Source organism: Homarus americanus, unplaced genomic scaffold (genome assembly GCF_018991925.1).
Source record: "Homarus americanus isolate GMGI-L3 unplaced genomic scaffold, GMGI_Hamer_2.0 scaffold48016, whole genome shotgun sequence".
Taxonomy (NCBI): Eukaryota; Metazoa; Arthropoda; class Malacostraca; order Decapoda; family Nephropidae; genus Homarus; species Homarus americanus.
This window is the reverse complement of record NW_024755055.1, coordinates 1,188,422-1,216,211: the sequence shown is the minus strand read 5'-3', so window position 1 is coordinate 1,216,211 and position 27,790 is coordinate 1,188,422. Positions and strand designations below refer to the sequence as shown.

Here is a 27,790-nt window from a genome sequence, read left to right as displayed (position 1 = left end):
TCTATTCTGAAATACAGTATAGATAATGTTTATAGTTAGTTCTATACGTATTTACTCATATCACAGTACCGCGGGGTGGCTATATAACACATGTTGGTAACTCAGTTATACATATAAAATGAACATGGCATATTAATGATTTTCTAGTACATTCCAATCCTCAGTTTTTATAGTGAATCATCCACAGCGAGACACCATGCCCCTACAATTTCAGTATATACTGTATGTGAAATCACCTTACACACATATATACTAAAAGACAATTATATTATGTAAATGGTGAAATGCCAAGTGTCTAAGATTATTCCTAGAAAGTGAGGTACTGTCTAGTTAATCTTACCACAGTGATGTGAGATTCATAATTATCTTGTAAGCTTTATTTAAGTTATTTTTATTCATAATTTCACCAATTATACTTATATAAATATTATACTAGTTATCTAACAGTACACATTCATCAAACTAATGTTTTATACGATTTCAAATTTTTCCCGAGTGGGGGCTAGTTTATTGTGTACCTCCTTGCAACCTGTGCTGAAGCGATTAGAGTGGCCATTAGGACAGCACGCGGAGGTCATGCTTGCTTTCTTGACCCATACATTTAAGGACGCAAGTGCCTGAACGACCATGGATTATATGCCAACAAGTTAAATATGGTGACAAGAGTGTTAGACGAGTTCCAAATTATATATCTTGGCTTCAAAGGTAAGGTAGAGACCAAATGTTATGGAGATTGTGTCAGCATCAGTGAGGTGTAGCCGGTGACAACTGACTGACTCGGCCAAAAAAGGGATGACTCAACTTTCTCGGACTCCTTATCACTGACTCTTGGCTCCTCTGCAAATATACTCTCACTACAGAATATTTATACACTGCCATTTTTATTTTTCAGTATATTATTTATTTGTTGAACATAGCGTATGATGGGTTTCTTAAGCTATGTACACTATACCAGACTGTACGTGTGTATACTAAACTTGGTTAAATATTATGTTACGTTAAATGCTGCCAGGTTAATGTTATTTCAGGTTAAGGCTGTATTGTGTATATATTAATGTTATTTCAGGTTAATACTGTATTGTGTATATATTAATGTTATTTCAGGTTAATACTGTATTGTGGATATATTAATGTTATTTCAGGTTAAGGCTGTCTCGTTAAGGTTATGTTAGGTTAATATATGTTGCTTGATCACCAAAATTACCCCTTTTAAACGACCCAACACAAAGCACAACCTTTCACCTACCATTCCTTACACCTAAACTGGTTTCCGTTCTTGTGAAATAAGCTGGGGTGCCTAAGCTTCAGGTGAAATAAGCTGGGGTGCCTAAGCTTCAGGTGAAATAAGCTGGGGTGCCTAATCTTACTTTTTACTTTATCTTCACTACTGATCGGCTCGTTAGCCGCTTGGGCGATCGGTCACGTCTCTGTTACGCACTGTCGGCAAGTACTGGGCATGCACCGGCTCCTGAATGTACCTGAACCTGCTCCAGTGTTGGTCAAGTCTGGTCCTGAAAGAGCTCACACTCGGTGCCGTCACAACACTGGCAGGTTGTTCCAAGAGTTCACAACTCTCACTCTGAAAAAAATTGCCCTCACAGTTTTCTGGACTTGTGGCTTCTTCAACCTTGAGCTGTGGCCCCTTGTGGGGCGAGCGTCTGCCAGCTCCAGGTATGGACACTCGACTGAGCAGTGCCCCTTGAGATGTTTATGCACCTCAATTTGGTCCCCCCCTTGCCCGTCTGAAGTGTCAGTTGGTTGAAAATGTTCAAAGGAGGGCCACCAGACTGGTGCCTGCACTTCGGCACCTCAGCTACCCTGAGAGATTGGAGCGCCTGAACTTGCCTAGCTTATATTACAGACGGGCAAGGGGCGACCGAACTGAGGTGTATAAGCATCTAAAGGGGCACTACTCAGTCGAGTGTCCTTACCTGAAGCTGGCGGACGCTCGCCCCACAAGGGGTCACAGCTCAAGATTGAAGAAGCCGCAAGTCCAGAAAACTGAGGGCAAACTTTTACGGAGTGAGAGTTGTGAACTCTTGGAACAATCTGCCAGAGTGTTGTGACGGCACCGAGTGTGAGCTCTTTCAGGACCAGACTTGACCAACACTGGAGCAGGTTCAGGTACATTCAGGAGCCGGTGCATGCCCAGTACTTGCCAACAGAGCGTAACAGAGACGTGACCGATCTCCCAAGCGGCTAACGAGCCGATCAGTGGTGAAGAGGATAAAGGTAAAAAAGTAAACTAGGCAATTTCAAGTGAATTAAGCTGAAATCCCTCATCTTCGTTTGAAATAAGCTGGGGTGCCCAATCTTTTGAAATAAGCTGGGGTGCCCAATCTTTTGAAATAAGCTGGGGTGCCCAATCTTTTGAAATAAGCTGGGGTGCCCAATCTTCGTTTGAAATAAACTACGGTGCCTAATCTTCAGGTGAAATAAGCTAAGGTTACGTTAATGTTTGGTGAAGGTTATGTTAGAGTAATATAAGTCCGTAAGAGTGAACCACAGAGGAGATTACTCAGTTTAAGGTTGAAGAAGACATGGGTTCAGAAAACTGTGAGAGCAAACTTTATGGGTGAGGGTTGTGAAATCTTGGAACAATCTACCACAGTCACCGAGTCTGAGCTCAACCAAGTCCAACACTGGCGCAGGTACAAATATATTATGGAGCCAGTATATGCCAACAGTGTGTAACAAAGCCAGTACATGCCCATCACTTGGCAAGAGTGTGTAACAGAGGTAGCACATGACCATTACCTATAAACACTCAACACGAGATAGCCAATACTTGCCAGCAGTGTGTAAAAGAGACGTGACCGACCACCAAATAACCGAATAGACCGATTAGTGGCGACGAGGATAAAGTAAAAATAAAGCAGGAATATATATTTATCAACTTACCCCTGACCTTTATAGTTACCCTTATTATATTTACCGTTTTCTTTTATCGGTTTGTTTTTGTTCTTCTGTCAGCTGATTGGTGGAGAACATCCCGATGTAAACAATGATAATTCGTTCACTTGCCTTTGTCTTAATGTAGTCAGGTCGTCATATAAATTAATAATTCTCACCTACGTCCACACAGTAGATAGGGAAGGTTAGGTTATATCATGTCAATATTTTTTAAGATCTGGTTCTGAGATAGAGAGTATTACGTCAATGCATACTTGACGTGTCTAATGATGCAATTGGTCTCCCGTCACAGATGTCAGGAGAAATGCCATTAACGGTCATATCTTAAGAGACAATGGAGGAAACGTTAATCATCACTGAATGAACGAAAACGAACATATATTATTCATTAATGTCTGCAAGTCTGGCCACGAGAATATAAATAACACCAAGATTCACTAAATAAACAATTGAGACAGCCCTCCCCCTCCCAAAAAAGAACATAATGACCCAGACATTGAAGCAAGCGAACGTTAATCATCACTGTATGATAGAAAACAAATAAACTGTGTATGTTATTTATTCACTTGTGTTTGCAGGTCTAGCCAGGAGAATATTTCACCCCCGTTTTCTACCACCAACAAGTCATCATCATCTGCGCAGCTCAGTCAGTGTTCGTCTGCTCGTGTGATACAACAGTCATGGCTTCCTGGAAGTCAATGTTTCTTAAGCTATGGCCCTTTAAAAGTGATACCACTGACAGTCCTCCTTCTCAGTGTGGCAGGAAAACGGAAACTAGGAAAATAACGAGGGTGTTGGGACCATGGGAGGCTTATATGGTGACCCTACAGTCCATTCTTATTTGGGAAAGCCCAGGAACGAGCTCCCTGGCTGTAGTGGGACTGAACGTTCTCTTCTGGTAAGTGAGAAAGACTGATGTTGCCTTTGTTATGATTACATCCCAACACGTGGTTACCTGACACACAACCATAACCCCACACCATCTCACCTGGTATATAGAACTAAATCAGCTAATCACCTGTTATCCCAGTGCTGTAGTAAGTCGTGAGGGAAGACTAAAGTTGTAGTAAACTTAAAGAGAATGAGGCCACAGGTCGAGAGTTTCAGCCCTCTGCAGTGTTGGGGTAATTGGTGATCAATGGTGAGACTAAACTTGCATTCCCTAGAAGACGAAGAGTGTGGGGAGGTATGATAGAAGTATTTAAGTGGGTGAAAGGAATCAATAAAGGGGATATAGATAAGGTTCTTATAATATCCGAGCAGGATAGGACTCGTAGCAACGGATTTGAGTTGGATAAGATTAGGTTTAGGAGGGAGATAGGAAGGGACTGGTTCACAAATAGGGTGGTGGACGAGTGGAACAAGCTTAGCAACTTTGTAGTAAGTGCTGGAACGCTGGAAAGTTTTAAAAGGGGGCTAGATAAATTCATGGATGATAGAGAGTGGTAGTAACTCTCGACAGGAGCTGCCATGCACAGGCCAACCGGCCTATTGCAGACTCCTTATTTTCTTATGTTCCTACACTAATACCTTGTTCTGGGTCAACTAAAACCCCTCTGTTACGCTGTTTGAGATAGATGGATTTTTTTGTATTAAATCATCGTATGTGTTTACTATTTGTTCAGCATGTATGGTATATAGACAGTGTAGACAGTTAACATGTATTTAGACAGTGTAGGTACAGTTAAGATGTATACAGGCTACAGGTATACAGTTAGCATATACATAGACAATGTAGGTACAGTTAAAATATATACGGTTAGCATGTATATGGTCAATGTAAGTACTATACAGTGAACATATTATACACAGTGCAGGTATACAGGTAACATGTATGTAGTTAATGCAGGTATATTATCCAACAAAATTACCAGATGCTTATTTCCATTATCTTGATATATGGAGCCAAGGTGTTAAAGTCACTTGATGTATACGAACCTTTCTCTGTTTGTTAATACTGAAATATGGCTTTAAATCAGTGTTAATAAATGATTCACCTGGATATTTGGAGTGAAGATCGAGTCAAGCTTGAGAGGGACATGAGGTTATGGATAAATGGCTGTGAATATTTCCCTTAATCCATTATTTTTATTGGTACCAAGAGTAGGTTAAGTTAGGTTGGGCTTTGTTGTAAAATATATAGGATATATTCTTTAAAAAAATATGGGGATATAATGGAATTGTATTATTTTAATTTAATGAATATAAATCCCAAGGCAGGGCAAAGAAGTAACAACATTGAATGTACTAAAGAAACAATTAGGTCAAGGCCTCTGTACCTCCAGCCACACTTAAAAAATAGCCTTGTCTCTGTCTAATTTTAGCAAGGACAGACTAGTGAGTACTGTCTAATGAATTCAAGCCATCCTTCAGGTATTTATCCTCGTTGAAGTCATAGTTTAGTTTTTTTTTTTTTATATTGTTAACCCCTTGTGTATGGGATCCCCCCCTGTACTGATTAAAATCATCTGACATTACCCAAATAAGCTGCAGTATTGGTAATGTACAAACCACATCATACTGTACAGTGAACCCTCCATATAACGGACTTCTCTATCTTTATAATCCATTAGAGGGAGGTTTCACATCTAACAGACCCTCGATATAATGGACTTTTATCTCCATATAGCCCATTAAATTGAGAAAAGGGTAAACTTGGTAAGAATACAAGATATACTACAGGTACACATAATAATTATACCCATGAAGAACTTAACAGGTTAGACAAGTTCTGGGCTAAACTTTACATGATGTAACCCAAGGAATGCCACACATACTACACAGTGCAATGACCTCTGTGACAATGCATAAACTACAGGTGACTTTAGAGTTATTATTTAAACCTGAGATAAAGTTTTGTAATAGAATCTCCCATCACTTGTCTTCATACCATTAATTCCTGTTTTTGTAATGTTAGTTGAAGTAGACAGATACATAGGTTACAGGGCGTATAGATGTGAATACAGTACTTTATATACTGTACTGTATTAATCTTTCATAAAATCTCAATGCTTTAGGATTATTGTTAAAAATTTATAGAGGTAGGTATTTATTTAGTAAAATCGTCATTGAAGTGTACATTTGGTTCAGTGTGTACTGCCTATAGACATTGCAGCTATACAGTACATTTCAACATGTATATAATCAATGCAGTTATACAGGTTAGCATGTATGTTAGGTTTGCATAAATTAATATCAAGTTAGGGTAGGTTAATTTTAGTTTAACATAGGTCAGGTTAGAATAGGTTATGTTAGGGTAGGTTAGTGTAAGGTTAGTTGAACTTGAAGTGAATTAATGTGGGGGGTGATTGTCAAGTGTTTAGTGAGATGCAGTAGCTATGAATGTTAGGTAAGGGAATGGGTGGTGTGAGGGCTGTGTCATGCTGTCAGTTTTTGGCAGCAGAGTTGAAGCCCCTTGTGGTCTATTAATTGTACCTGACTCGGATGAATGTCGTCTTCACTTGCTTGTTTTATTATTCTAGAAAAATGTATCTGATGTCTTTGTTGGCTATTTTTAGTCAGATTACTTAACTGTTTACTCTTGTTGTATACCTGCATTGTCTTATGTACAGTCACCCAATAAAGTCCTGTTGCGAACCATGAACCCCGAGATTCAGACTCTTGAATCCGAAGCATTTATCGACAGAATAATGTATCAGTGTCTACTGCTTCGGGTTCATGAGTCTGAATCTCGGGGTTCGTGGTTCGAGACAGGACTTTTTTGGGTGACTGTACATCAGAAATTTGTATAACTGCATGGTCGATGTGCACTGCATACCGGTAACTGCATTGTCTGCATAACTACTGTAACTGCTTTGTCTATATACATGCCATGATGTTTCTATTCTTATCAGGTCTGTTTATATTATTACTGTTTAGGGTTTTGTAAATAATTTTTGAGTCATTGTGCGATCCTTGGTACAGCAGTCTTCTTCGTATGACTTACATTATATAATACAGTGAAACCTCCATATAATGGACGTCTTTCTCCATATATTCCGTTAAATGGGGGTTTCACATGTAATGGACCCTTGATATAATGGACTTTCATCTCTATACTATGGTGTGTTAGAGGGAGGTTTCACATCTAATATACCCTTGATATAACAGATTTTCCTCTCCCTGTAGACCGTTAAATAGAGGCTTCACTGTACAGTATCAAGGCAGTGTGACATTACCAATGATGGCAGGTTTTCTTTTGATACTACAGTTTCCTCTTGTACTAACACTAGGCAATAAAGCTCACCCAGTAACAAAGACCAGACCGCACACATGGCTAGTAAACTGATAAATGGTGAGACGACGAGTAGAAATAAACAAACTCTGGGAGGTTCTGGTTAGCCGATCACTCACAATAAACTACAGTAATTTGTTGTGCCTCTTTTTTCATTGTCTTGATGCTGTGACCTTTGCAAACCTCGCCAGTGGTCGGCTCTTTCAAGAAATCAATACCGTAGTTTATGCCCCATTTCTTTCTCCATTAGTAATTTGGTCGTCGTGTACAGGGTGATCCAAAAGTCTATGCACCTTCAATAGAGTAAACGTTATCCACATCCAACATTAATTGTAAGCAGAACGAGGTCATTAACTACACAGTATATTGTTAATTATTGCCGGGACACAGAGGCTTTTGGAACAACCTGTACAGTACATTGGTTATGATACTGTACAGGTATATTGTTCCATTGAAAAGGTACCGGTTCGTCCCGAAGAACATAATACGACCTAGTCTCATTTCCTCACTCTCATCGAGGATTTTTTCCCGTACTGTTTCTAATTAAATTATTCTTCTCCTGTGAAAGTTAGTATTAAATTGAAACTGATCTTGATGACCTTTAAAAGTTGTTTAATATTGTGAGCCATTTGATTGTTATTTTGTCACCTATGATTAGTGGGTCAAGTATTGTCTTGTGCATTGGTATATTGATTTGTTCTTTGTGTTGAATTTACAGCCTATGAGAGAGTTGTTCTTCTCACTCCCCTAAACCATCCTGTTTCTGAAGGGGGAATTGTAAACAGCAACTACAACTTTACTTTTTTGCATACCTCTACATCTCTCTTGATCATGAGGTGAATAAAATCAGTCAGTTGAAAGTATTCTTCGTCTCACTGACCCCCATTAAGCTGTTCTGGCAGTATGATACATGTACAGTACTTTGTTGTATCTTGAATATAAATTACAGTATTTATTTAACCCCTTGTGTATGGGTTCACCTTGAGGTATCAGGTGAGATGAGGTCTTGTGTGTGTGTGTGTGTTGTAATAGTCTTAGGGTTGCAGTGGTCATCTCCTGCTGAGTAGAATGACTGGATTTGAACCCGGGTAACTTTTTATTTGTTTTCAAGAGTACGTGGTGGATTTAAAAGCCCGAGTAACTTTTATTTATTTTCAAGAGTACGCGGTATCATTCGGAGGTAACTATTGTGGTATTTGAAGAGGTATTATCATTATTGGTGATAAGAGAGAGTTGATTGATGTTTATTATAAAGAGTATCCCATATCACCTCAAGGTAATAATTAATGTTGAAATTGATTAGCTATTAACAGCATTAGTAGTAGTAGGGATTAATCTATTCTCGAAGCAACGTTTACTCTCATTTACTATCTTCGTAAACAACCAATCACATTGATTCTGTACCTTACGTTAATGGCACCCAAAAAAAAAAGGTATTCTATAAAGTAAACATTATTCTTGTTATTTTTGTGTTGATAAAATTCTTGCACAGGGAAAAAATGCCGAGACTCTGAAGGTTTTATTGTATAGCTCTTGGGTTCATTTTACGATTGTTATTTGGCTGATTTCCAGAGCTTAGGGAAAACCTTCGGAGTATTTAATTAGCAGTGAGAAAAAAAATTAAGTTTGTGGATGTATAAATGAAATGATGTTTTTTTTATAGTTTAAATCATAAGTTTGGATGAATACCATAAACAACACTATCTGGGGGTGTTAGGTTAGGTTAGGGTGTGAATCAAGGTGAAATAATAAGCTAACGGGTGTTAATCTTAAGGTGGCAGATGTGACCCGATGTAGATTTTTACGAGCAGTGACCTCACTTAGAGATCTCTGCGTGGATCTGGTGTTAGTGGAGCAAGGTGATCATCTGTTAGTACCGTGACTTCGTTTCAGCCGAAGTTTTCCTCTTCATTGCTTCACGTCTGTCCGTATTTTGTTCTAGATACGTGTGGTGCTGGAGGCAAGGATTCGCAGCTCAACTTTCTCTGTGTTCGATAATTTAATAAACTGTGCATTGTGTGATATTTTTCTTACTTTTTTTTTTTGTAAATAAAGTGAAAGATAATTATGATACTATTGCTAGATGCCTTTTGAAATAGACTAGGAGCTTGGAAATACAGGAGTAACTCAAATTTAACGTGATTGAGAAGTGTACATGCAGTGTAATAAAATGTCACCTTATTTAAACCACTACACAATATATCTCATTCATATTATAAAGCAAAATTGTAATGATACTTATAATTAAAATGAATACCTCTCGAAACTAAGGTAAGTATTTATTAAGTTTAGGAACTGTGTTGGGGAAATTATATTGTTGGAAATTCTCGATATCACCCTGACCTTACCTGTGTGTGTTAACCATGACGGTGTATAAATTCTCGTCCATTTTCACCAGACACAAAAATATAGAATACTGATTACTGAAGGATGATGTGCAGTAAATAGTCATGAAACACTCGGTGAAACTTGGGGGCATAAAAAGTGGTCAGACAGCCATCTTATTTTCATTGCTCAATCTCGAGAATAAACTGTGATTATAAAGTTGGTTGGATTATGTGTTTTAGATTGTTTTGATGCCTGTGTGTGTGTGTTGCGTTACAAGCGGTGTAGGCTATAACATCTAAAGTTATTGTGTTACAGGTATCTGGTGTTGTAACATTGAAGTGTTCCTAATTACAGGTGTGTTACATGTTAGTAGTGTGAGAGTATTGTGTCACATGGTGTTACAGTATTGTTATGTTATATCATATTCGCCACTTATCAGCTTAATAGCCGTTTGGGCGCTCTATCCAGTGTTTGTACAGGAGGTATTATTGTGTTACATGTTAATGTTGATATTGTGTTACATTGTGTTATTGTGTCAACAGGTTGGTGGTGTGGAGTGAGCTGCGGGTGTACTTCGTGGTGAGCCTTGGGGCGCTGGCTGTCTTCCTGCACCAGCAATGGGTCCACAGCATCTGGCCAGAGATCCGTGTACCCCGGCCTGAGTCTGATGATACCGAGGACTGGACCCCTGTACACCCCAGGTAATGTACACGCCCTCTCATGTACAGTCGGGGTTAAAAGTTCGCTCCTCGTGGTGAAACTGAGTCTTGGGGTGTCTCCGGAATGACTTACCATTACTTATCTCGTTTGGGGTCGATGCTGCTTCATTTTGGGAGGGCGTGAACTTTTGACCTCAACTGTACACTCGGTATTCGATGTATATGACGTAGAGTAAATACTGTACCCAGAAATGTATGTACCCCCATGTGTCTTACCCACTAGTACACTATTCAACCCTTTATGCAAGTCAATATTCCATGTACCTAACCCATAGTACAAACACCTGCCCAGAAAAATAAACACACACACACACACACACACACACACACACACACACACACACACACACACACACATACCCTGAGCACGGGGATAAAGTGACACCTCACCTAACTGGGTAATTAGGACTGGAGACATGTAAGCTGATGGGATTTTGTTTGTTACGATATTGCATTGTGGGTATTTTTTCAAGCACCATGGCACCTGACCAACTAGCTATGTGTACCTAGAGTATGTATATGAGTACACTATGGCATTCACCCTTGTGTGCAACGTGGTGTACACAGGGTTATATATATACACACACACACCCACACCGACACGAGGTTCCTGGCCCACGTGGCACACCCAAACACAGAGCCAAGGAAGTACTACACAGCTCTCTCTACTTTGTCCCACACACTACACCCCCACCTGTGGCACACCTACACTCTCCGCCCGGGACAGTGCCTGATGCTTGGCACCCGTCTATACATTTTACTACACATGCCTTGTCATCTGTCTGTTGCAGTACTGTACACCCCTTGTCCTCTCCTCCTTATCCTCTCCTTCCTCCGTCTGTACTCTTCTGCGTATACTAACAGACACGCAGGTGAAATGTGCGTTTGGCGAAGTATTCTCATGGGAAGAGAGGAACGTCAGACGCTGTTGATTTGCTCTTACTCAATACTTTGTACACACCACCATGACACACACACACACATGGGGATATACGCAGCATCACACACACACACACACACACACACACACACACACGCACACACACACACACACACACACTGTACAATAATTCTCAGCGTAGTTAAGCATCGCAATACACACACTTAGGTCCTTACCACACTCAATTCTAATTTGTTTACGGGTCTTAGCCAGCGACGAGAACGAAATCAAATATTCTGCTCGGGTCATTTACAACGCAGACGTGTTTTCCCTCCAACACACATTATCGGCGGGGACTCGACCGATGGCGTAATAGCTAACCTTGGTGGCGTGAAACTAGCCAATGGGTGGGCGGGATGAGGGAGGTGTGTGGCGGGTTCACTCTCTGGGCTAGCCACACCGCCACTTTTAGACCTCAAGGCCTAACACTGTCTGTCAAACCTCTACGCCGTGCCCAGAACTTATACAACTGTAATTGAGTTTTTTTTTTGTATCAGTTACGCCATTTATCATCTTGTCTTTTATTAAACTATTCACTCAGTCAAGGTCTTGGTGTAAGGGGGGGGGGGGTACTAAGGAAAGTTGAAATATCTATGGCGTCACCTAAAGAATCTCCATCCCAGCTTATTTCCCCTAAAGAAGCTCCACCCCAGCTTATTTCACCTACAAAATCTCCACCCCAGCTTATTTCTCTTAACGAAGCTCCACCCCAGCTTATTTCACCTAAAGCTTAACCACCCTGACACTATTTGGGAGGGGGGGGGTGAGGTTAGGTTAGCCTTAGGGTGGTTAATCTTCAGGTGAAATAAGCTGGGATGAAGATACTTTAGGTGAAATAAGCTGGGATAGATTCTTCAGATGACCTAAGCTTTATATATGCCGCTTTTGACTTGAGAGTTCATTTCTATCTTTTTCTCCCTCTCGTGACCTTGATGACTCAGCCTTTGAAATATGTCAGGAATGCATTGATACTGTCTGCCTTTGTCCTGTACTGTCAGATACGATGTTGTTTACCCAGAATACGATCAAGACTTCTCGCTACTTCGTCTGTCTGCATTAGCCGAGTCACCTAAGCAGATAAATCCGGCAGAAATCCACAAATAGGACTAAAACGCCATATTCCGGTAGAAATCCACAACACATAAACTTCACTATTTTTCTCATCCCGAATCAGTGCATTGTAAGTCGCTGTTGGGTAGTGTCTGTCTATGTTAGTTTGTGTCGTGTCGTAAATAAACAACTCGACTTGACTAGGGGAAAAAAAAAAGTTCTGATAAGTAAATTAGGTAGAGGTGAGGTAGAGACAGTCAGTGAAGGATATTTTGTGGAAAAGTTCAAGTTTGGCATTGCTCCTCTGGGTTAGGATTGGTGCAAGTTAGTGACATAGTGTAGAGATAAATAGACACACACACACACACACACACACACACACACACACACACACACACACACACACACACACACACACACACACACGAGAAAAACAAACAATATTCTTGGTGCTATTTGCTCAAGCGTTTAGGTTAATCAATTTAAACACACGTAAGAGCTATTTCTGGTGACAACAGTGGGGAAATATAGTCTTTATGTCAACGAGGGAGCGTATTGTCTTCGTCAGTATGTCAGTAGGCAGCTAACGACGCATTTATGCTCCTACATGCCAAGCAATGAGTGGGAGAGAGGGGGATGTGTGGCTGGAGATGGAGAGGGAGGTGGTATAGGGGGTAGAGAGGGGGGAGAGGTGGTAGGGGTGGAGAGGGGAGAGGGAGGAGGTGGTATAGGGGAGGAGGGGTATAGGGGGTAGAGAGGAGAGGGAGGTGGTATTAGTAGAGGTGGTATAGGGGTAGAGAGGAAGGGGTGGTATTGGGGTAGAGAAGGAGGAGGTGGTATTGGGTAGAGAGGGGAGGGAGGTGGTATTGGGGTAGAGAGGGGAGGGAGGTGGTATTGGGGGTAGAGAGGGGAGGGAGGTATTGGGGTAGAGAGGGGAGGAGGTGTGGGGTAGAGAGGGGAGGGAGGTGGTATTGGGGGTAGAGAGGAGGGAGGCAGGTATAGGGGTAGAGAGGGGAGGGAGGTGGTATTGGGGTGAGAGGGGAGGTGCACACAGTAGGGGAGGGAGGGGAAGGTGTTATTTGGGGGGTGGGAGGAGGGGAAGGTGTTATTTGGGGGGGGGGGTGGATTCACAGCACGCGAATACCTGTACTTTAAGCATATGAATTATTTAATTTATACACTATCCTCATTGTTTAGTCATTACTATCCTCATTACTAGCCATCACTATCCTCATTACCCAGCCATCACTATCCTCATTGCTAGCCATCACTATCGTATTCAATGCAGTACTTAACACGCACCAGCTTCAGTATAGCACTATATGAGCCAATCTGGGTCACGGGTCATGGGAGAGAATTTCTGCAGGAGGGGATGAAAGTGGTGGTGGTGGTTGTGGTGTGATGGTTGTGGTAGTGGTGTGATGGTTGTGGTTGTGGTTGTGGTAGTGGTGTGATGGTTGTGGTGGTAGTGTGGTGAAGGAAGTGTCTTTGTTGTTGTGTTGAGGAGGGGTTTTGAGTGTTATTACATGATACCAGAATGAACGCCACACGATAAGCTGTCGATGTTAATATGAAGATAATGATAAGAATACTGAAGATAGCAGAAGTAATAGAGAAAATAGCAGAAATAATGTAGAAAATAGCAGAAATAGTGTAGAAAATAGTAGAAATGATGTAGAAAATAGTAGAAATGATGTAGAAAATAGTAGAAATGATGTAAAAAATAGTAGAAATAATGTAGAAAATAGCAGAAATAATGTAGAAAATAGCAGAAATAATGTAGAAAATAGTAGAAATAATGTAGAAAATAGTAGAAATAATATAGAAAATAGTAGAAATAATGTAGAAAATAGCAGAAATAATGTAGAAAATAGCAGAAATAATGTAGAAAATAGCAGAAATAATGTAGAAAATAGCAGAAATAATGTAGAAAATAGCAATAATAATATAAATCTTTCACCAGCTTACACCAACACTACTAGTCAATTCTCCATCGTTTGTGTGATTAGTGATGGTGGTGGTGGAGTGGTGGAGATGAGGGGTACTCTCTTCCTCCTCCTTGATGTAGGATATGTGGGTCAAGGACGAACTAGGATCCCTTCACCTCCGTACACCCTCCTATCCACCCCTGTCACCTCCTATCCACCCCTGTCACCTCCTTCCAACCATAAGATGGCCAGGTCAGGGTCTTGTGAGAGAGAGAGAGAGAGAGAGAGAGAGAGAGAGGAAAACTACACAACCTCGCTTTGGGAACTCTGCCAAGTACAGTGTATGCGATTGTCACCCTTTTTTACCACGTCTGTTAGGGTCAGAATCTTGGCTATAGTTTTATTTTGGAGTGGGAATGTTATGTTGTATAATCTGCTTGGTTGTATTAGTTGTATTTTGAAGTGAAGTGTTGTATAATCTGCCTAGTTGTATTCATTGTATTTTGAAGTGAAGTGTTGTATAATCTGCTTGGTTGTATTCATTGTATTTTGAAGTGAAGTGTTGTAGTGTATACAGTATTAAGATCCAATCACCTATTACTTGTCATTTAAGGATTCGATAATAGACTAAGGGGTGAATTAAGAGACTATTTATTTCTATTATAAACATCAGATGGAAGGAAGGATGGGGGGGGGGGGTCACGTGTGCATGATGACACCCCCTCCACCCCCTCCCCCCCCTCTCTCTGCCCCCTCCTGGATCCGCCACTGGTCGTTATTTTAAGCACTGGGATGATATCATGGCGGTGAGTTTGGTGTTCTAGTTTGGGTTAATATTTACGTGTGTGTGTGTGTGGTGGGGTGAGAGTGGTGATGTGTGGTGGGGTGAGAGTGGTGTGGTGGGGATAGCATGTGTATTGTGGTGTGTGGTGGAGGGAGAGAGAGAGAGAGGGGGGGGGAGGTTCTTTACACATATATAAGTTAGTTTAGTGTCTTAGTCTGATATATAGTAGTAGTTGTTGGGGAGTGTTGAGTTGGTGGGGTGTTCATTTGACGGGGTGTTCAGTTGGCGTGGTGTTCATTTGGTGGTGTGTTATTTGGTTGAGTGGGCGAAGCGCTGTCAACCATCACCACCACTGCCGTCCACCGCAAAACACACACACATACACACATACACACACACACACACACACACACATACATACATACATGCACCGTAGGTCATGACACCCCAATGTGTAAATGTACCCTGAGGGAGTGTTGTTGGGGAAGTCCACGGTCAAGGGAAGTTATTTGCTTTCCTCCCTCCCTCCCTTCCTTCCACATTCTTCTTCCCTTCTCCTCCTCCTCCTCTTTCCTCCTTCCCTCCCTCCTTCCTCCCTCATTCTTCTTCTTCCCTTCTCCTCTTCCAGATCACCATTCCTTCTACCTTATCTCCCTCTCTCCTCTGCTTCTTCCTTCTTCTCTTCCTCCTCCTCCCCTGTTCTAGATCATCATCACTCTCTCTCTACCCTACCTACCTCCTCCTCTCCTCTACCTCCCCCTTCAGGCTGTGTACACGGTCATTGATCCACCCCGAGAGTATAGAGGGGTGAGGTGGGTGTACTGTGGTGGTGGTGGTGGTTGTGGTTGTGGTGGTTGTGGTAGTGGTTGAAGTGGTGGTTGTGGTAGTGATAGTAGCAACTCAAATCAGCAACTCAAATTGCCATTACTTAACAACCATCAACCATTGTCCTACCATCCACGTATCATTTAGAACAAGGATATTTTGTTTTGGGTTGTGGGACAGTGAAGGTCAAAACACGTCACTGGAATGTTTTGTTTATTGTTGTCAGTGAGGTGGGTCCTTATCGCATATATAGAGGGTCGTATATACCAAGGGATTCGTTATATGACATCCTTATCGCAAAGTTCTACAGCAAAGGATTCGTCATAAGCTTCCCTTATCACATGTACTGAGGGTGTGTTTGGTGGCGTGGCGGGGTGAGTGTCGATCTCAAAGTCCACTCTCTGATAGTCTACTTCTCGCCATCACCATTGTCTTGTTGATACCGGCTCTTCTCCTTATCATGGCCACGCGAGATACAGTATTCAAGGTGATGAAATATTTAGATCACCTGAAGAATTTCCACCCTGGCTTATTTCACCTAACCTAACCTAACCTAACCTAACCAAACCACATTAACACTTGTTTGAGAGGGATGCTGAGGAGGACGAGGCCAGGCCACAGGCCAGCGCCGGGGCCAGGCCAGCGCCAGGCCACAGCCAGCGCCAGGCCAGGCTCAGCGCCGGGCCAGGCCAGCGCCGGTGGCCAGGCCGCCGGCCAGGCCAGCGCCTCGGGGACCAGGCCAGCGCGGGGCTAGGTTAGTGCTGGTGGGGGGGGCCAGGGCGCTCTGTGGGGGCTAGGCCAGTGCCGGTGGGCTAGGCTAGTGCTGGTGGGGGCCAGGCTAGTGCCGGGATTAGGCCAGCCGGCCAGGCTGCCAGGCCAGGCCAGTGCCGGCGGGGGCCAGGGCCAGTGCCAGGGGCAGGTTGCTGGTGGGGGTGGGTGAAGCTAGTGCTATGCCACCATCCGTTTTTTCTCTACTGATACACGTGTTTACTTGTTGCTGTGTTTGTCCTTGTCTTAACGCACCCCCTAACAGATTGTACCCCCCACTCTCCTTAACAGACTGTAACTCTCCCCTTAACCCTCCTAACAGATTGTACCCCCTCCTAACAGACTGTAACCTCTCTAACTTCCCTAATAGATTGTACCTCTCCTAATAGAGATTGTACCTCCTTAACTCTTTAGATGTTCTTATTACTTCTCTAGGAATATTAAACATAATACTAATGATAATATATTGAGTAAAACTAAGACTCTATGTAGGATAAAATACTAAATAATATTATATACTTGATGGAAAAACTCTTAGTTATGTTCGTGTGTGTGTGTGTGTGTGTGTGTGTGTGTGTGTGGTGTGTGTGTGTGTGTGTGTGTGTGTGTGTGTGTGTGTGTGTGTGTGTGTGTGTGTGTGTGTGTGTGTGTGTGTGTGTGTGTGTGTGTGTGTGTGTGTGTGTATATAGAGGTGATCAGTATAGTAATGACTTCCGTATCTTCTTTTGTTGACATCTGATGATATGTCTGGTTGCCATGGTTACTGGGACACTGACTGGCTGGATCCTGCTTTAATGCTAATCCAATGTTGTTAAATTTAACCTAACCTAACCTAACCTAACCTAACCTAACCTAACCCTCACCTGGGCCACATCACGTACAGTACACCGCGTCACATCATTAATGGTTCCTTCAGCTTTACTCAGCCGCCTCACTAAACCTCCCCCCCCCCCCCCTAACCTCTGATACACCTGAAGATTAGACACCCAGCTTGTTATACCTGAAGATTAGTCAGTTAAGCTTGTTTTACCTGAAGGTTAGACACCCTAAGCTTGTTATACCTGAAGATTAGTCAGTTAAGCTTGTTTTACCTGAAGGTTAGACACCCTAAGCTTGTTATACCTGAGATTAGTCAGTTAAGCGTGTTTTACCTGAAGATTAGACACCCCAGTGGTAGTTATGGTGGGTGTGGTAGGCAGGAGGTTGTGGTGGGCAGGTTAGGTGAGGTATTACCAATGTAGGTCTCCTCTCATGTGGGTGGGCATACCTCCCTCTCCACCTTCCTCCCTCTCTCACTATCCTCATTATTATCATTATTATTATTATTATCATCATCATTGTTTACCTCATACCATCTCTCTCTCTCTCTCTCTCTCTCTCTCTCTCTCTCTCTCTCTCTCTCTCTCTCTCTCTCTCTCTCTCTCTCTCTCTCTCTCTCTCTCTCTCTCCTCCTTCCGGTGTGTAGTTTTCCTTATCATCTATTTGTCTCCTCCTCCTCCTCCTCCTCCTCCTCCTCCCTCCTCCTCCTCCTCCTCCCTCCTCCTCCTCCTTCTTTCTCCTTCCCTCCTCTTCTCTTTTCCCCTGATTGGCCAGCTGCTGCCTCACTTCCTCCCCTCCCCTTCCTCCCAGCTGCGTTATACAATCGTCCTTATCCCCCAACCCCCCCCTCCTTTTGTCCTTCCTTCCTTACTCTTCCCTCTTCCTCCCTCCCTCCTTCCTTCCATCCAGCTGCATCTCACTTATTCCCTCTCCTCCTCTCCCCTCTCTCTCCCTCACCCTCTGCCCCACCCCTCCGCCCCTCCGCCCGTGACGACGAGGATGATGTCATGCATGGAAGATGAGGATGATCCAGGTGCATGACTCGAGTGGTTGGTGGCTGGGGAGGGGTGGTGGTGCACCCCCTTTCTTCTTCATCCTCTCCCCTCCCTTTCTTCATCCTCTCCCCCTTTCCTTCATCCTCTCCCCTTTCCTTCATCCTCTCCCCTCCTTTCCTTCATCCTCTCTCCTTTCCTTCATCCTCTCCCCCCTTTCCTTCATCCTTCTCCCCTTTTCTTCATCCTCTCCCCTTTCCTTCATCCTCTCCCCTTTCCTTCATCCTCTCCCCCTTTCCTTCATCCTTCCTTCTCATCCTCCCTCCTTTCCTTCATCCTCTCCCTTCCTTCATCCCTTCCCCCTTTCCTTCATCCTCTCCCCCTCCTTTCCTCTTCATCCTCTCCCCTTTCCTTCATCCTTCCCCTTCCTTCATCCTCTCCCCTTTCCTTCATCCTCTCCCTCCTTTCCTTCATCCTCCTTTCCTTCATCCTCTCCCCCTTTCCTTCATCCTCTCCCCTTTTCCTTCATCCTCTCCCCCTTCATCCTTCTCCCCCTTTCCTTCATCCTCTTTTCCTTATCCTTCCCCTTTCCTTCATCCTCTCCCCTCCTTCTTCACTCTCCCCTTTCCTTCATCCTCTCCCCTTTCCTTCATCCTTCTCCCCCTTTTCTTCATCCTCTCCCCCTTCCTTCATCCTCCCCTTCCTTCATCCTTCCCCTTTCCTTCATCCTCTCCCCCTTTCCTTCATCCTCTCCCCTCCTTTTTCATCCTCTCTCCCTTTCCTTCATCCTCTCTCCCCTTCCTTCATCCTCTCCCCTCCTTTCCTTCATCCTCTTCCCCCTTTCCTTCATCCTCTCCCCTTTCCTTCATCCTTCCCTTTCCTTCATCCTTCCCCCCTTTCCTTCATCCTCTCTCCCCTTTCCTTCATATCCTTCCCCTTTCCTTCATCCTTCCCTCCTTCCTTCATCCTCTCCCCCTTTCCTTCATCCTCTCCCTTCCTCCTTCATCCTTCTCCCCCTTTCCTTCATCCTCTCCCTCCTCTTTTCCTTCATCCTCCTTCTCCTTCATCCTCCCTCCTTCCTTCATCCTCTCCCCTTTCCTTCATCTCATCCTCTCCCCTCTTCTTCATCCTCTCCCCCCTTTCCTTCATCCTCTCCCCTTTTCTTCATCCTCTCCCCTTTTCTCATCCTCTCCCCTTTCCTTCATCCTTCTCCTCCTTTTCCCTTCATCCTTCTCCTTCCTCTCTTTCATCCTCTCCCCCTTTCCTTCATATCCTTCCCTCCTTCTCCATCCTCTCCTTTCCTTCATCCTCTCCCCTTTTCCTTCATCCTCTCCCCCCCTCTTCATCCTCTCCCTTTCCTTCATCCTCTCCCCTTTCCTTCATCCTCTCCCCCCTTTCTTCATCCTCTCCCCTCCTTTCCTTCATCCTCTCCCCCTTTCCCTTCATCCTCTCCCCTTTCCTTCATCATCCTCTCCCCCTTTCCTTCATCCTTCTCCCTCCTTTCCTTCATCCTCTCTCCCTTTCCTTCATCCTTCTCCTCCTTTCTTCATCCTCCCCTTTCCTTCATCCTCCTTTCCTTCATCCTCTCCCCTTCATCCTCTCCCCCTTCATCCTCTCCCCTCCTTTCCTTCATCCTCTCTCCCCCTTTCCTTCATCCTCTCCCCCCTTCCTTCATCCTCTCCCTCCTTTCCTTCATCCTCTCTCTCCCCCTTCCCAGGAGAGATTGAGGGAGGGAGGGAGGGGTATCCAGGTGATGCCTGGCCAGGTGAGTGTGTGGAAGGATCAGGATGCAAGTGTTCTTGTTTACCTCCCCCCCCCTCTCTCTCTCTCTCTCTCTCTCTCTCTCTCTCTCTCTCTCTCTCTCTCTCTCTCAAACGGAGATTTAGGTTAACCACCCCCTAAACCATCTCTACAAGCCAGTGTCAGCTAATCCAAGCCAGGCAGCGAACAATGAGCCACACCAAACTAACCCAACCCGGAGTAAGATAAATCAAGTCTGGAGCTGATCGGTAAGCGCAAACCAGACACCCGAGAAGCCAGTGTGAGTGGCGGTGTGGCATGTGCCCTTGAAGTGGTCAATATTAGGTGTGGGGGCAGCACTGTGGTGTGTGTGTGTGTGTGTGTGTGTGTGTGTGTGTGTGTGTGTGTGTGTGTGTGTGTGTGTGTGTGTGTGTGTGATTCATGACTGTATGTCTCTGAATGACTGATATGGCTTCTTGTTTTCATTCTTGTGGATGTGTCTGGTACGGCTGAGAGAGAGAGAGAGAGAGAGAGAGAGAGAGAGAGATTTAACATTCAAGTCGGTGTTATGAGTCACGTTGGCTCTCTTTGTCACGCTGGAGACTGTCACACACTGGAGGCTGTCACTATCACACTCTAGGCTGTCACTGTCACACTCTAGGCTGTCACTGTCACACTCTAGGCTGTCACTATCACACTCTAGGCTATCACACACACACAGTAAGGACCCAACTCTATGCGCCCTTATGGCCTCTTTATGCTGTTTAACGTCCAATAGCGACACTGGAATCGATATAAGAGGAGGTAACACAGGAAATCCCCCAGTCATGTTTCCGGAATGGTGTGGTGTGGGTGGGTGGTGTTGGGGTGGTATTATGTCCTGTTTGTTTAAAGGTATAGCTATGTTAGATTGCTATGTACTGTTGGTTAAAAGGATATTGCACTGTTAGATTGCTATGTACTGTTGGTTAAAAGGATATTGCACTGTTAGATTGCTATGTATGGGGTGGTTTAAAAGGTATAGCTGTGTTAATTGCTCTGTATTTTAAAGGGTACAGCTGTCTTAAATTGCTATGTAATATCGTCTAATGTTCATACCTGTCTAAACTTCCTGTACCTTAACGTTTACACCTGTTTTAAAGGGCACAGGTGTTTATACTCTCTATACCATAAAGGGCACAGCTTCCTCGAGTACAATATTCGGTGACCCAACAAAAGCGCGAAGGTCAGAGGCCGAAAACAAATGATCTTCATGTCATCAATTGTTTGTTTTGTGTTTGTTTGTTTGTCTGTGTTTGTTAGTGTTAGTTGCGTCAGTGTTAGCTCTTGGGTCAGTGCTCAGGCCAGGCCAGTGCAGGTCAGGCCAGTGCCAGGCTGGCAGTGCCAGGCCGGGCTAGGCGACAGCCTGTGCCAGCGCCAGGTCAGGCCAGTGCCAGGCCAGGCTGTGCCAGCCCCACCCACCCCACACCCCACCACCAGTGCTTGGTCAGGCCAGCGCCAGGTGTCAGCCTAGTGCCAGGCCAGCTAGTGCTGGAGTCATGCCAGCTGCCAGTGCTAGCCTGCCAGTCCAGAGTTGGCTTCAGCCAGGCCACATTGCCAGGCCAGCCAGTGCCAGCCTGGGCCAGAGCCAGGCAAGGCCATGCAAGGCCATGAAGCGCCAGGCCGGGCACAGCGCCAGCCCGCCAGAGACAGGCCAGGACAGACAGGCCCCAGCCAGCCTGGGCCAGAGACAGGCCAGGCCAGAGCCAGGCAGCTACAGAGACAGGCCGCCAGTGATAGCAGACAGCCAGGCCAGCGCCAGGTGGTAGAGAAGAGACAGGGGGTGAGAGAGAGACGCGTGGCTGCGTAAAGGCAACAGGCGGCAGACAGAGAGACAGGTAGATATAGACAGGCAGATAGAGAAGGTGCAGGTGAGGAGAGAAAGAGAGATGGGGGTTGGGGGGCTGGAGGTAGGTGTCTCGTGGTATTTATATATGATGGCTGACTGAGGGAAAAGTTGCCTGACTTGTACTGTGACTCATTCTGGGAAGTGGGGGGTGTGGGCGACAAGAGGGGTTACTCACCAGGAGGGGGAGGTATGTGAGAGGGGAAGGGGGAGAAGGGAGAGAGAGGGAGGAAGGAGGAGGAGAAGAATGAAGTGTTATTGACTCGTTAAACACACACACACACACACACACACACACACACACACACACACACACACACACACACATACACCAAAACACTTTACATTAACATCTTGTCCTTCAAAATTAAATGCCATTATCACCTCCTTAACCTAACCTGATCTTAACTCCTTGTACGGGTTCACTGTATTACATGTAAGCAAGAATGAGAGAGGTGTGTGTGTGTGTGTGTGTGTGTGTGTGTGTGTGTGTGTGTGTGTGTGTGTGTGTGTGTGTGTGTGTGTGTGTGTGTGTGTACAAGCCTCACGTGACAATGGTTCGTGTGGTGGTGTTGACGCTTGGATGCTTGGGAGGCTGACTGGGTGTGGAGTGACTGACCTTGACTCTCAGTTGGGCCCCAGTCCTAATAGACCCCAACCAAACAGATCCCAACCCATCCTAACCTAACCCATCCTAACCTAACCCATCCTAGCCTCCTAACCCATCTAACAAGTTAACCTAACCTTCTTCTTCTCCTTCTAACCTATTAACCTAACCTAACCTTCTCCATCCTAACCTAACCTACTCATCCCCTAACCCTAGCCAACCCCTTCACCATTATTAACTTATCCTAACCTAACTTAATCTAATATAGGTTTTAAAGTATTGATTAGGAACCCAATTCTCGTGGTTAGGTTAGGTTAAGTTGGAATTAAATTGGAGACGATGAATTGGGTTATGTTGGGGCCCTATTAGAACCGGGCCCCAATCCTTATGGTTGGGTTATGTTAGGCCCTATTAGAACCGGGCCCAATCATGGTTAGGATGTTGGGGCCTATTAGAACCAGGCCCCAATCCTTATGGTTAGGTTATGTTTGGAACCTAATGAAGACCCCAATCCTTATGGTTAGGTTATGTTGGGGCCTATTAGAACCGGGCTAATCCTTGTGGTTTGTTGAGCCTGTTAGAACCAGGCCCCAATCCCAATGGTTGGGTTATGTTGGGGCCTATTAGAACCAGGCCCCAATCCTTATGGTTAGGTTATGTTGGGGCCTATTAGAACCGGCCCAATCCTTATGGTTTGGTTATGTTGGGGCCTATTAGAACCGGGCCAATCCTTATGGTTAGGTTGTTTGGGGCCTATTAGAACCGGGCCCCAATCCTTATAGGTTGGAGTTATGTTGGGCCTATAGAGCCAGGCAATCCTTATGGTTAGGTTATGTTTGGGCCTATGGAACAGGCCCCAATCATATATGGTGGTTATGTTGGGAGCCTATAGAACCGGGCCCCAATCCTTATGGTTAGGTTATGTTAGGCCTTAGAACCAGGCCCCAATCATATCAATTGGGTTATGTTGGGGCCTATTAGAACAGGCCCCAATCCTTATGGATTAGGTTATTTTGGGGCCTATTAGAACCGGGCCCCAATCCTCATGGTTAGGTTATGTTGGGGCCTATGGGACTGCCCCAATCCTCATGGTTAGGTTATGTTTGGGGCCTATAGGACGGGCACAATCCTTATAGTTAAGTTATGTTTGGGGCCTATTAGAACCGGGCCCAATCCTTATGGATTGAGTTAAGGGCCATCCGACCGCTGCCGCCCTACACTGATGTTCACTGCAAAGACTCACGCATCTCTCCCTTGTAGAATGTTTACTCGTTCACACACACACACACACACACACACTCTACTCCTCTCTCCTCCCAGACCATCTCCATCTCCCCTCAGTTGATGTCCACTCACAGCATCCTCATCTCCCCACACGTAGCGTTTTTTTAATCTCCCCAGAACCCCCTTTCCTCCCCAGAAACTCCCCACCTCCCTAGAATTTCCTCTTCTCCTCACACAAGATGTCCAGTCCCTACCTCCTCTAACCTCTCTCCCCACACTCAACGTCCTTACTCCTCCACAAACCCCTCCCTTACCTCCCCAGCCTGTGATAATTAACATTCCTAGAGAACGGTGGTGTGGTCTCTCTCTCTCTCTCTCTCTCTCTCTCTCTCTCTCTCTCTCTCTCTCTGTAAATAAGAAAGTGAAAAGTGAGATAAAATGAAGGAGATAGGAGAGAAACGAATCGAAAAATAAAGAGGAATAAGGAAGAAATGAGGGAAATTGAGGGAGAAATGAAGATTATAAAAACTGAGAGAAAATAGAGACAGGAAAGAGATAATGATGGAGAGAGAGATAACAGTGAGGGAAGAGAACGGGGAGGAGAGAGATAACGAAGGAGAAATGAGAGAGAGAGACAGGACAAGAGATATCAGAGGAAATGAGGAGAGAAAGAAGAGACAGGGAAGAGAGATAACGAAGAGAAATGAGGAGAGAAAGAGAGACAGGGAACATAAGAACGAAAAGTGGGATGGAGGCCGACTGGCCCATGGCAGATCCCTTTCCAATCAGCACTTCCTTGCTATCCAACTCGTCTTGAGCTCTAGCGTCCCCGATCTCTATAGCACTCGGTAGCCTTCTTCACATATCCCAACTCTATTACCAAACCAATGCTTCTACCTATCCTTTCTGAATCGGAATTTATCTAATTTAAAACCATTTGTTCTAGTTATTTCGTTATTACTGAACCTCAGAACATCTTCCATTTTACCCTTGTTAATCACTTACCCTTGTACCTACCTCCATATCTCCCTAACTCTGCCTCTCTAATGAGTAAGCCTAAGCTTTTCAGTCTTTCTTCATATGGAAGGTTTCAATATTATGGATCATTTTGTCATTCTTCTTTTACTCTCTCCAAAGAATCTATGTCCATTCTATAATAAGGACACCAGAACTGAACCGCGCAAATCATTTAACATAATAATGGTAATAATAACCTGTTCCTTTATTGCCCTCCAGTGTCCTGTCGGTGCCAGAGATCAGCCAGTATGTGGAGGGGGCGTGGCGCTGTGGGATAACTACACGTGGCTCCTGCACCTGCGTCGTGTCCAGCCCGCCCTCGTAGTGCAATACTTCCCCCCCCGATACCCTACCAGCTGATGTTTGTTTACCTCGTCCACGTTGTCTTTTGTTGACATTCACCACGTGGTCTTTGTTGACATTCACCACGTGTTTTGTTTGACATTCACCACGTGGTCTTTGTGTGTTGTTCACCACGTGGTCTTTGTTGTGTTGTCATTACCCGTGGTCTTTTGTTGTGTTGTCATTCACCACGTGGTCTTTGTTGTGTTGTCATTCACCACGTGGTCTTTGTTGTGTTGACATTCACCACGTGGCCTTTGTTGTGTTGACATTCACCACGTGGTCTTTGTTGTGTTGACATTCACCACGTGGTCTTTTTTTAGCTATATACTGCCATGTTCTTCCTCCTCTCCCATTTCTTCTTCCTCCTCCTCCTCCTCCTCCTCCCCTCTCTCCTCCCTTCCCTCTCCTCTCTCCCCCCTCTCCTCCTCCTCCCCTCTCCTCTCCTCCTCTTCCTCCTCCTCCCTCTCTCCCCCTCCCTCCTCCTCCCCTCCTCCTCCTCCTCCTCCCTCCTCCCCCTCTTTCCCCCTCCTCCTCCCCTCCTCCTCCTCCCCTCCTCCCCTCCTCCTCCCCCCTCTTCCTCCTCCTCTTCCCCCTCCTCCTCCCCCCTCTCCTCCCTCCCTCCCCTCCCCTCTCTCTCCTCCCCTCTCCTCCCCTCTCCTCCTCCCCCTCTCCCTCCCTCCTTCCCCTCTCCTCCTCCCTCCCCCTCTCCTCCTCCTTCCCCTCTCCTCCTCCTCCCCTCTCCCCTCCCCTCCCTCCCCTCCTCCTCCTCCCCTCTCCCCTCCTCCTCCTCCCCTCCTCCTCCCCCTCTTCCTCCTCCTCCTCCTCCTCTTCCCCCCTCCTCCTCCTCTCCCCTGTAGGAGTCGTAAGGCTTAGTAAACATAAGGCTTCTCTTTCCAACTTCTGCCAGGTACAAACAAGGGTGGTGGATGGTGGTGATTGTGGTTGTTGATTCTGGTGGTTGGGATTGTGGTTGATGTGGGTGGTGTGTGTGGGGTGTGAGGTGGGGCAGATGTGAGGGAAGAGAAGGTTGGGACCAGCTGGCTCAGACGGCTCGAGTACTACGTCTTTAACTCACTTGAACGTGGAGGGTGGCGTAAGTGGGGCAGAGAGAGTGGAGGGAGAAGAAGTGGGTAAAGTTGAATGTCGTGTATGGTGTTGTGTGTGTACTAGCTCTAGTACTACTCCAATAAGACACACACCACACACACACACACACACTTTCCTTTCAAGAAAAGGGAAAGAGAGGAGAACAGGAAGAAGAGAGAACATCCTCACACGTGAATGGTAAAATCTACGTTGAGTTTTTCTTTGAACTTTTTTTTTTATTGGGCACTCCCTACATCCCTTGTATGGGCGCAAAGCGTTTACAGCGTCCAACAGAAGCATGCAAGTTCATGCTTGCCTTTATGTCTCATGAGTTAGGGCATGAAGCCTGAAGAGTCACAAAGCCTGAGGTCAGTGGTTTATGTCATCAAGTTGACTCCAACAACTCCCTGAATGCAGATTCGCAATTTTCGACTTACAACAGGTACCTACTTACAATGGGTGAACAGGGACTAATGGGGCTAGGAAGATGGTCAAACAACTCCACTGCCGGAATCGAACCCGTGACATCGAACTTGCCAGGTGAGCGGGAGGAAGGTCACTTGAAGATGACCCTTGACCTTAGAGGGTACCAAGTGGTGGTAGGGGTGGTGGGGTACTGGCGCCGTAGTGGTGCTTGGGAGGGAGGGAAGGGGTATAAGGAGGCGACACAGGACAACAGTTCACTCACCCCTCTCTTTTCAATAAACCTCCTCCCCTATCCCCCTCTCTTCCTCCCTTCTTCCTCTTCCCTCCTCCCTCTTCCACCCACCCATTCCTAAATTTTCTCTCTCCCTCCTCCTCTTCCCCCCTCCTTCTCCTCATCCTCTCCTCCCCCTCCCCACCTCCTCCTCTTCCTCCTTCTTCCTCTCTTCCCTCTCCTCCCTCCTCCCCTCCTCCTCCCTCTCTTCCCCCTCCTCCTCTCCTCCTCTTCCTCCTTCTCCTCTTCTCCTTCTCCCCCTCCTCCTCCTCCTCCTCCCTCCTCCTCTTCCTCCTTCTCCCTCCTCCTCCTCCTCCTTCCTCCTCCTCCTCAGGTCGTTCCCCAAGTTGCCCCAGCTCAGTAAACTGCCTCCCCGGGGTTATGTCAACTATGTCCGCTAAAAATGTGCGGAACAGTAATATAGTGTCTGTCTGCCTGTCTGCCTGCTCTGTCTGTCTGTCTGTCTGTCTGTCTTTTCTGTCTGTCTGTCTTTTGTACTTTTCTGTCGTTTGTCGTCAACCTTCTTTGGTATTCCCTTCTTCTCGCTTGTTTCCCTCTCCTCCCCGTCCCTCTCTCTACCCCTCTCATCTTGCATCATCCTCTCCGTCTTCTCTCTCTCCTCTCCCTCTCTCGCCTCCTTCTCCCCTCTGGCACAAGCCCATTCTTCTTCTCCCCATCAGCTTGCTCCCCTTCCCTCCTTCACTCCCTCCTCATTTCCCACTCTCAGTCAGCCAGTCTTCAATCAGTCAGTCAGGTGCTGCGGACATAGGCTGTCTAACGCAGGTTAATGAGGCATGAGAGTGAGAGATGGTGTGTGTGTGTGTGTGTGTGTGTGTGTGTTCTGTGTATGAATGTATGTATGTGGTACACGCCTTCCCGTGCCGCTCCC

The 27,790-nt window shown here is 45.3% G+C and overlaps 1 protein-coding gene across 1 annotated transcript in view; it reads left to right on the top strand.

Annotated features, from left to right (window-relative positions):
• The first annotated feature begins 3,544 nt into the window (after positions 1-3,544).
• Positions 3,545-27,790, top strand: part of LOC121856270 — a 39,685-nt gene continuing 15,439 nt past the window's right edge. The window contains exons 1-3 of the mRNA XM_042351677.1: positions 3,545-3,811; positions 10,018-10,176; positions 24,993-25,094. The gene's annotated coding sequence lies outside the window, so the exon portion shown is untranslated. The remainder of the gene's footprint in view (positions 3,812-10,017; positions 10,177-24,992; positions 25,095-27,790) is intronic.